Source organism: Thunnus albacares, chromosome 6 (genome assembly GCF_914725855.1).
Source record: "Thunnus albacares chromosome 6, fThuAlb1.1, whole genome shotgun sequence".
Classification (NCBI taxonomy): domain Eukaryota; kingdom Metazoa; phylum Chordata; class Actinopteri; order Scombriformes; family Scombridae; genus Thunnus; species Thunnus albacares.
In genome coordinates, this window is record NC_058111.1 from 2,224,356 (window position 1) to 2,235,000 (window position 10,645).

The 10,645-nt window shown below is 37.4% G+C and overlaps 1 long non-coding RNA gene across 2 annotated transcripts; it reads left to right on the plus strand.

Moving 5' to 3' along the window:
* Positions 1-2,163: 2,163 nt before the first annotated feature.
* On the plus strand, positions 2,164-10,185 carry LOC122984099. 2 transcript variants are annotated; one of them, XR_006403832.1, is made up of 4 exons: positions 2,164-2,818; positions 3,308-3,343; positions 4,133-4,709; positions 7,707-10,185. It is a non-coding gene; the product is annotated as an uncharacterized LOC122984099 (long non-coding RNA). The 2 variants fall into 2 exon arrangements; XR_006403831.1 differs by lacking the exon at positions 7,707-10,185 and having other exon boundaries at positions 4,133-5,466.
* Positions 10,186-10,645: the final 460 nt, after the last annotated feature.

The window sequence follows — 10,645 nt, forward strand, 5'->3', positions numbered from 1 at the left end:
TTGCACAATTATGAATAATTGCCAACAATGCTCTGCCTCACACGGGGCACCATTTTGTTGGGCCATGGCTACAAGTTTGGCTATCAGCAATAATTAATGATTATCAAAGATAATTGTCTATTATTAAAATCAAAATCAAAAAATTATTAATAAAATTAGTAATAACAGGGCACCACCCTGGAGTCAGAGAAAAGATAGCCAATTCAGTCTCAAAATTTACTAATCTATCAATTTGGAACTTTGATTAACAATTAACTTAATAGCTATAAACAAAATTACCATATCAATAGCTAGTTAAGGTTGAAGGATTTTGGAGTTCTTTGCAGAGCAGAGGTTGGCAAAATTCATTCTTGCGCAAAATTAAAACAGACAACAGGTATATCCAAAAGCATTTATTTAACAAACAGGTAATTTTACGTAATTTTTTTGTGTTTTACATCTGGAAATCTGTGCTTTGATTAGGCGTCTTAAGCATGAATGGATATTTCTATGAATTTACAAAAGAATACTGTATAAAACAAGCCTTTATTTAAATGAGGTAATTTTAAAGTATTTCTGCAATGTTTTTCTTTTTTTTGTGCAGATTTATACATTTCTTTAACATTCTAGCAATATTTTATAGCGAAAGGCTCGAAGGGGCCACGGCTGGGGCACCTGAACAGGAGCCTCGACAGGTGTAATGCAACACTGAAGGACTGGGATATTGCTGCAAATTGCTGATGTGTTTCATATAGGCCACTAGAGTAATCAATCTACAAGTGCACAACACTACACAGACAGCGATGGGATATTATCGACATAAAATTAAGTTATTTGGGCATGTTGTCATATAAAACAAAGTAAAATGAAACTCACTGTGTAATTTGGAGCATCAGAATCACAAGTCCAGCTCCGCTCTCAGAAATGTTGACTTGCTGCTGAAACAAGACATTATTTTAGCAACAGTACAGATGTGGTAGTTAGCAAGACTGATCTCAAAACTTAACTCCTGCATCTTCAGTCCTATGCCTTTTACATTTCAACAGAATTAAATTCACTTCAGGAAAACAATTTGAGCAAAAACTCCAAATCGTCAAGATTGGTCAGTAAGTCGGAGAGAATCTGAAAGAATAGATCACAGGCTTAAGGAAAAAAAAAATACCAGTAAAATAGCTTTTTGTTTGATGTTGTGATCGGATGACACGGTACCAAATCGTTATCATGACAAAAGCAAGGGCGTATAGCACAATTCAAACTGATTGGAAATGTAATATATTTTGACAATGGTACCAAGCAAAGCAAAAAGGAACTCACCTAGTGATTTGCTGGATGAAGATGGCTGAGAAAAAAAACAAAACAAAGTCATACGCTGCTGTCCAGGTGCACATATGCCAACTCTACTGTGTGATCGCTTGCAGTAATCACACTAATTATCAGCCTTGACCTACAGTATTACATAACACATGCTGACACTCACACAGTTTGGACATGGGGATGAAAGGACTGTTTAGTACAACCCCAAAAGTTAAGAGACATTACAGCACCGTAATGTAAAGCTGCCTGTTCCCTTTTACTCAGCATTTACTGATCACTGTCTGTCTCTCACCCCTCCTCTCCCTTTCCCTCCCTCATTTTTTGACCCACTAGTGTTCTGTTTATTTTCTTATATGAATAGATAAAAAAGCAAATCTCTTCATTTGCATACAATGCAATTTAAAAGTTAAATTAAATGCTAAAGGATTTTGGATCAAAGACACAATTGACAAGATAGGAAACAAGAAAAATTAAACATTTCTGCAACCCTTTCTGGCTTTGTACAATCATTTGCTGATTTACTGTGAAATAAAGTTTTACCTGTGAGGAAGCTTTGCCAGAGTGTCAAGGAAGGTGATAAAGGACAGACTCAGAGGCTACTAAATGAAAACAAGCAAAATCAAACTTACCTCCACGCAGCTACGCTGACATCCTCTTTGGTTTCTGCTCTCTTCTAAACTAACATCTCCCCCTTTAAATAGGCCCTGAAATCTGTCTAGGCAGAACCATATTTCTATCAGGGGTGTCCTTTCCCTTAAACCAACAACTGGTGAATGACAATGTCACTTGTATCAGTTAACATTGTTTACACACACATCAACAACAGCATTGTTCCTTATTGTAAACCAAAATAAGTACAAATAACATAAATACAAAACCAAACATTTAACTAAATAAAATAAATTCCCTCACACTTGGTCTAACCCATGACATCACTGGTGATGTCAGCAAGATCTTAAAATCAGGAAGTGGTTCAGTGCCTCCATTTTGTCTCCTGGCCGCATGGTGGGTGAGTATGGTAGGTTAGAAGCTAAGCTAATCTATAACTCAAGAAACCATAAATAATGAACTTCAATACTTTTCTGTCTTGATTGAACCATAAATGACAGCGATGTGACTGGCTAAACAAACAAATGACAAGTATGGCAGGAAATGCAAAGTTTAATGGAGACAAAATGGAGGTCTCACCCACTTTTTCACAGCCTCTAAAAACTATTCAGACAAAACAATCCTAGAACTACTTTCCTCCTCTGATCTTAAGATTTGATATATTTGATACTGACATAGTCAAAACTCTTTTTTTTAACCAGAAAAAATTAAGCTAAATAGTTTGGTTTTGCATATAAATAGCTTGACTCAACCAGTGAATACTGAACTGTGTTACTATTGAACATACTGTATGTTTGTATGCTAAGTCCTTCATATATTTTAAGTTGTCATCTATATATTTATTGTCATTTCTCTTTCCTCGTAGGCTCAAGTGAAACATGAGTGCTGAGGTTCCTTGAGCTTCAAAGAAATCTCGGTATGATGTATGCTGAAATACTGTTGATATTGCTCAAATTATTCCAATGATTATTTCTTGACTCATCAATTATATAATATTATATTACAATTATATAATTGCGTTGTCTATAAACTGTCAAAGTAAGAAAATACACCAATTTTAGTGTCATTTGCAGAAGCCCAAGGGAACTTCTTCATATGTCTTGTGTCGCCCAACCAACAGTCCCAAACCCCGAGATATTTAATTCACAGTGATGTAACATAAAGAAAAGCAGCAAATCCGCGTATTTGAGAAGCAGAAACCAACACATTTTTGGCATTTTTTCTTCTGAAACAATTATATAAAATTAAGATATTATTGCTGATTAATTTTCTATTGATCAACTTTATCAATTTAACATTGTAGCTCCACTTCAAACCCTGCCCATATTACATTTGAAGTTTTTACTTGACTGTTATTTTGTAAACTAATCAAAAGTTCATCTTCATGTGTTTTGTGCACATCTAGGACTAAATCACTCACCAGGAAGCGGCTATTGTATTGGTAAGTCAGATAAATATTTACATTTTGTATTTAAAAAGTCACTTAAGCATTTCATTGTGAAGTCCTTGTTAACTGTATAACTGAATAATTAGCAATTAGGACTGTAGCACAAATTATAGACAAACATTTTTTTTTTTAAACAACCATCGTTGCCCAAGCCAGTGTTTGAGAATTATATATATAAAAATGTTTGCGGTCATGTTTCCAGACTTTACAAACTTGCCAGGGTTGTAAAATACTGACATGCAGTATTATAAAGTGCTATGTAGTGTTTTGGCATCTGAGCAGTCTAATAGAGAGAGAGGAATCTGGGCTGTAAGGAAAGATGGATTTAAAGAAATCTAAACAACTTTTGGTGAATAAAATGTCACAGATATGTTTAAAATAGACTCAGTATTTATTTTTTTTAAAAAGTCAAAAAAGGCCACAATACCAGATCTTTAATGTCCTGGAGGAGTTTCAGGATGTTTTTAAGGCTTCTGATGAGGTTTCAGGGGTTTATTAAGGGTGTGACAGTTAAATAATCTCATTTCCACCCAATTAAATATATAATAATGACTTTTATTTCTCCTCAAACTCATGAAATACTACTGAATACATGTGGTGTAACCTCAGAGCTGTTTCTGCTGTACTCTGCTGCCACACTGTGGCTACAGGTGGAACTACAGGTGTGTGTTTTCAGCACAGATACAGATGAAGACTCTTCCTTCATCACTCTACAAACATTAAGAGGAGCATCAGGCAAACATCTGTGTAAGATTTCAACATTTACACTGATTTGTGCTTCAGGCCTGCAGGGTCGAAGGTTCAATTCCCCAAACAGGTTAAAGTGAGGAGCAGAAGAAACCAAACTACGCTGGGAAAGAGAAAGAGAGGTGTGTTTTCTTTGTGCTGATTGGCCAGCTGACTGTGTCGCTTTGTTTGTTTACTCAGTAATGAGCCAATCACATGGCTCAGTGGAGGCGGCAGGCCGCTGGGACGGTAATTAGGTGGAAAACGGATAATGTGTGTGATGTGAAGCAGCTGGTCGACAGATTATCACAGAGACTCTTCCTCAAACTGATCACATGTAGAAGAAGTGAAATTGTGAGAATCCAGCGGTGACAGGTGAAACAAGACATTTGAATACAACTTAACATTATTATGGGTTTTCTGACATCTTATAGACTGAATGATTAATCAATTAACAGAGAAAATAATCAGCAGATCATTAGTAATCATTAGTAATTCCCAGACAGTCACATATTCACATTATTACTGATAGAAATGATGTGAAAAAAATATGACCCAAGTTGTAATTATTTTGTGTGACGTGTCCCTTTAGTTTCCTTGTTACAGTTCAGGCAGCAGCTGATGGATTTCACAGGTTTGGCTGCACACACACACACACACACACACACACACAAACACACACACCACACACCGGCTGTACGTGTTAAATAAATTTGTCGTTTTCCATCAGTCTGTCCAGCATCCTGCAGCTTTCATTATCACAGACACAAAAGCATGCAAGCTCCTCCGTCTGCAGAGACGTCATTATGTTTGTTTCCATCTGTAAACCACATCAGGTGCTGAAGCTTGTGAGAGCAGAAAGAGACAAAGGTTCAGAGTTGTGCTAAAAGGTTCTTTTGTACTTTCTGCAGCTGCAGAAATATCAAACCGGACGCTGCTGTCAGTCTGTCGGTCTGTCTGCTCCAACAGGCCTGGGCCTCGTTTCCTGATTACAATCGATCTTAGAAGTTCAGAGAGTTTCTACAAATGCTCTCAAATTTCTGCACGTGTTTCCTGAAGCAGATCATCACAACGAGTGCACGTTAAAAGGGACATATTCTGCTTTTTGTGATTTTCTGTTATTTATATACTGTCATGAAGTAAAATATGGTCAAAGTTCAGAAACTTGAGGTTAATATATGTAGAAATGCTGCTAGCAAGATAAAAGTCTTGAAACATGAGAATCAAGTAGATATCTTTCAACGTTACAGTCTTTTTAGTGCCAAAGTAAACTTTTTATCATCTCTTTATTGTCTTTCTTTGCCTTTGGCCGCCATCTTTTTGAGGTCAGATCTGTTATTGTACTGCTTTTGCTTTGTCTGTCAAAGCACTTTGTAAACTTTGTTTTTAAAAGGTGCTATATAAATAAAGTTATTATTATTATTATTATTATTATAATGTTACTATACTTCCACCGCAGCTCAACAGGGAAACACTGCCGGTTATATTAAAATATAGAAATTATAGACACAATCCAATAAAAACTGTTTTATTACATTACAAGAGTCATTTACAATAAAGTAGTTCCTGGCTGACTGCGGTTGCTATGCAACGTTAGTAAACTGCTAAACTAACGTTCAGGCTCGTCAGCGATCTAATCAGAGTTTATTTATTCACATTAATTTGAACATTAAAACTGTTCAGCATCACTGGGACCAGGTGGCAAAGTGTTTGCAGTAACGTTAGCATTCGTTTTGTCAGGAGATGCTTCGCTTGGTGTGATGAGGATGCCGCTCCACCTTCTCCAGACACCGAGCTTCAGTCTCCAATAGTTCTGCAGAGATTTCTCACATCTGTACTTAAAGACATGATCTCTGCTGCTTCAAGGCATCTGAGAGCTTTTACAGATTGATTACAGATTTAATAGCTGCAAAGTGATAATTATAAATAGAACCTAAAACATCATAACTGTAGTATGAACCCAGTATAACCACAGATAGTAACCAATCAGATAGCGAGATATTAACTACCTGTTTTATAAAGAGAGTTAAACCTGAAGACTGGATCAGACCTGAACCACAGAGAGTTAAACCTCAGCGTTCGTGTGAAGCAGACTGAGTAAACAGTCGGGTCCGGGAAAGCTGCATGGGAATCCAACAGGCTCGATTTGGCAGAGAGACGTTTCACCCACAAGATCTGAGTCATCTGATCGCTGTGAATCATCAGGTGTGATGGAACCGGAGCTTTACATCATTACTGCAGAGTCAGCTGATCACATCCTGCAGGAAACTCAATGAGCAACACTTTCTTTCCACTTCTGATGACTGAGCGCAGATTCAAGTTTCTCCAGCGCCAACTGCAGGAAGTGGTTAGTGTCATTTATAGAGAGAGAAGAGGAAAGTGTGGAGGTCAGCAGCTGAACATGACCGAACACAGTTAGCTGTAGACTAGCTGGTGGATAGCATAGTGGAGCATTTAGCAGCTTAAAGAGCCAGATATTTCCCTCAGGAGTTGGTAGAGAGTAAAAACAGAGCTAAAAGAGAGTGAATATTGGACTTATATTCACCAGGTGGACAGAAACACGACTGAATGATAATGTTGCTCCGTAACTGCTGTTTGCTAACAAGTTTAACATATCAACTTAAAAGCTGATGATGTGTTTCTGATGAAAACTAGTGGACAAAACATCAGTTATTTTACATTACTGCAGGTTTAATCCCATTTTTATTTGATTTGTCCCAAACCTTGAAAGATGAGAACGCCAGCAACACTTGTAGTACGAGGAACAACTTTATTAGTTGACCGACGCGTTTCGGCTTGTGGCCTTCATCAGGGTCATCATAAAACACAAAAAATATAAAAGACAACCATATCAGCCAATGGGACGTCTACAACGATGGGCTGGATATATGGTCATGTGGTTTCAGGCCAATCGTTGTCCAAGAAGAGACATGGGTGACACCATATTTGGTCCCTTAACTAGAAAGATGCAACTAGGGGGTGGTACTTGGGTTTTTTGTTCATCCAAAAATGAATTAGATATATTAGATATGGCATAAAGGCTTTATAAAGTGCTGTGTACAGAGGGAGCAGAAAGATACATAGTACAACAATATAAATTGACCTTAACTCCTTCCATAAATCCTTGACACTCATTAGCTTCAAACTTTGTGATAGACGTTTTTAAACGAGTGGTCACATGACCCTGCAGCTCCAGTCGTTGTTACCGGTGTGCGTAATGCAGACATCTGTGTTGAAAGTTGTTTGGCAGCTCTGCAGCTTTGTTCTGCTTCATTTCTATTTGTATCAAACCTTGTAGAGTTGCAGTTGAGAATTTATACAACAGCTAGAAAGACAAGCAGAAGTAAAAAAAAATTACATTTTACAGTTTGTCAAATCATTATGGCCTGGTGATGAGGACAGAGATGTATTGTATCTCAGAATTTAGGTTTGTCTGTTTTTTTCTTCCAAAAAATAGCCTAAATTAACCATACAGACATTAATTCAGATTTTACAGAATAAATACAGACGTTCTTGTCTGGTTCTCAGCTGATTTGGGCCTATTTTCTGTTTTGTTTAACTTGTTTTAAATCCTATTTATATGTGTTTTTTTTTATATTGTCTTGTGTTTCTTTTATATCTTGTCTTTTAGGTCTGATGTAGAGCACTTTGTCTTGCCTTGTTGTGTTGGAGCTGAATCTGGTCACCAAACATGTTGGAGTTCCTCCTGACGGGAAGCTGGCAGGAACCAGAGTTGCCATCATGTGTGATGGTGCTTTGCCGGAGCATTTTGCCCACTCCGTGAGTGTTGCTATGGGTTTCTCTGTTGTCCCTATGGCAACAGTGATGTTACGGAGGATGCTGGACCACATTTAAAGGCTAAAAACAGAAGCCAAAAACCATGACTCACCTGTAGCTCTATTTATTTCTCACCTTAATGAAAGGTTCTGTGAGTTTAAACTTTAACGTTAGCTTAACCTCTGCTGATTCCCGTCCAGCCTCATCTCTCAGGAGGAAAAGTTACAGTAAAGCCAAGTTAAACCTCAGCTGACGGAGACTTTTAGCTGAGAAAGACGGATAAAAAAAAACTATAGAAACGACTCAGAGGTGAAGAGTCTATCAGAACAGACCTCACAGCAGCAGATAAGCAATATTTAAAAACTCAGATCAGGATCAGGACCATAAAAACTTTTACAGATCTTCATAATAAAAGGTAAACTTTCACGACCCTAACAAAGTTAAATGACAATCCTTTCTTTTTTTCTCTCCAGGTAAATTACCTGCACAGCAGTTCAAGCACTTAACGTCACTGTAACTTGGTTTTGTCCATCTCCATCAAATTCATAAACACTCTCTTATCCAACTTTTTAGCTGCATCTTTGTCGTCTAAAAACATCGACAGCATGTCTGAACGAACCACAGATGCTCGACTAAGACTGATTTTAATTTGTGCAATTATAAATGTACAGAGCCCCTAAAGTCCTGAAAGGTGTTGTTATTTTTTTATCTTGGAGAACAAAGTCATTTACATCATGTGTCTCTAACATACAGCTGCTAATCAAGTTTTATTTTCACCTCAGATTGTCACACAGTGAAATTCTTGCTGCTTTTTACACATAAAAGAAGAAAGAAAATCAATTTATTTACAATTTCATAACATTTATAACTGCAGACTTTAACTATCTGCAGACCTGATGACTTGGAACATGTTTATTAATGATTCATAATCATTCATTATGATGATGTATGATACACAGAGCCCATATATATATATATATATATATATATATGTTTTACTTTATCTCACTGAAAACATTCAGTTCGTTATTTTACCTTTTTGTCTTCTAGCTTCACCCAAAATAAGATTTAGTAAAAAGTTCTTGGGTGTTTGAAAAGATGCTTATTAGTCACAGTTACTGATAAATCCTGCAGTTATAAATAATTATGAGTCATTAATAAAGGGTTAAATGTTTCATTGTTATTATTGTTTGCACAAGATAAAAAAGTATCACCTCTCAGGACTTTGTGTCTCCGTAAACAAATGTGATTTTGAATCAGGTTTTCTTACTTCTGGAGCAGAAACCGGACGTTCAGGTTTATTTGATCTCTTTATTCTGCTTTAACGCAACATTTCGAGACGGTTAACTCATGTTTGGCTGCAGTGAAACTCAGATCCGGCAGAATAAAGACGAGGTTCGGTGTCTGATAAAGTTTCGTGTCTTTCAACAGGAAGAGCTGATCACCGTCTGTCCACCTTTCAGCAGGGATTTCACAATTATCCTCCAAACTCACTTTTTCCAGCGTGTGTGTGTTTCTTCCTCAGGAGGCTTCATAATGGTCAACGCACTGCCCACGCCGTGTGTGTGTGCTTGTTTCGCTGTGATGAACCTGATATTCATCTATCTGCGTCTACGTATCTGTATTTGAATATGTGTTCTGTTCCCATAGCAACAGGGAGGGAGGGGTGGAGGCGGTTGGGGTTGACATGACATCATTGTGAGTCGAGAAGGTCGTCGCTAATTAAAGGGCGAACGGGCAGAAGGCGTTTTTTCCGTCATTATTAGCGTGTTAGCCGCGGTGTCATTGCGATTATTATTAAGCCAGGTGTGTTTTCTCAATGACCCAATCCTCCGTCCTGAGCGGAGGTCGTCCAGCCCCGGGGGGGACGCCACGACATAGGAGAGGGCCCTGTCGCCCGTAGCAACAGCAACACAAAGAAAAAAACTGCTAATCGAAACCTCCATCACCAGAACTCATCCCGAGTTCCTCCAGTTGAAGCAGAACAGAAGCAAACTCACTTTTAAATGTCTTTTCGTTTTCGAGTATTTCGGATGACAACCTCTTCAATATATTTGAAAAATTATGAACTTGTCCTTTAAATATTCCTTAAGACATTAACTTTTGATAGAATGTGCACAGCTGAAGTTGAAGAAATACGCGAGGAGTCTTTAGATCCCATTGTGATGTCATCACGCCATTAGCTGAACAAGGAAAGAGTCATGAAGTGTTTATGTAATAATAAACCATCATATAGGTTTAAGTCATGGTCATCAGTTTTAAATGACTCGACCTCGTTTCAGAGATATTTTGTTTTACATCAGTGTTTTTAAATAAAGAGGCTTTTCAGTTCAGTTTAAAGACTTCCTGCTTTTCCATCTACACACAAACGCTGCTGCTTTCATTGTTGATAATATATAATGAATGTATACGCCTGTTATTATGACCATATTTATATTTTACAATATCAAGTTATATCACGATATGGCAAAAATATGCAACATCAGGTATAAAATAATCAAACTGATGTTCAAAGCAGTGAATATGTTCCACTGTCATGTTTTACATGAGACTAAACTCTTCAAATGTGTAAAACAAAAACATTTTATTGGCAGATTTGCTCAAAAACTGGAATAAAAACAGAAGGTCACATCATCATAATTATGATTTTGCTGTTTATTGCCCAGCCCTCGATGTGGACTCAGTCAGAGTCCTGCAGTGTTGTATATCTGCCAGTACTGAGCCGATGCGTTTTTTAACTATATATTTTGATTGTTTTGTGGGTCAGTTTGGCGAACGGCTCAAAATACTACA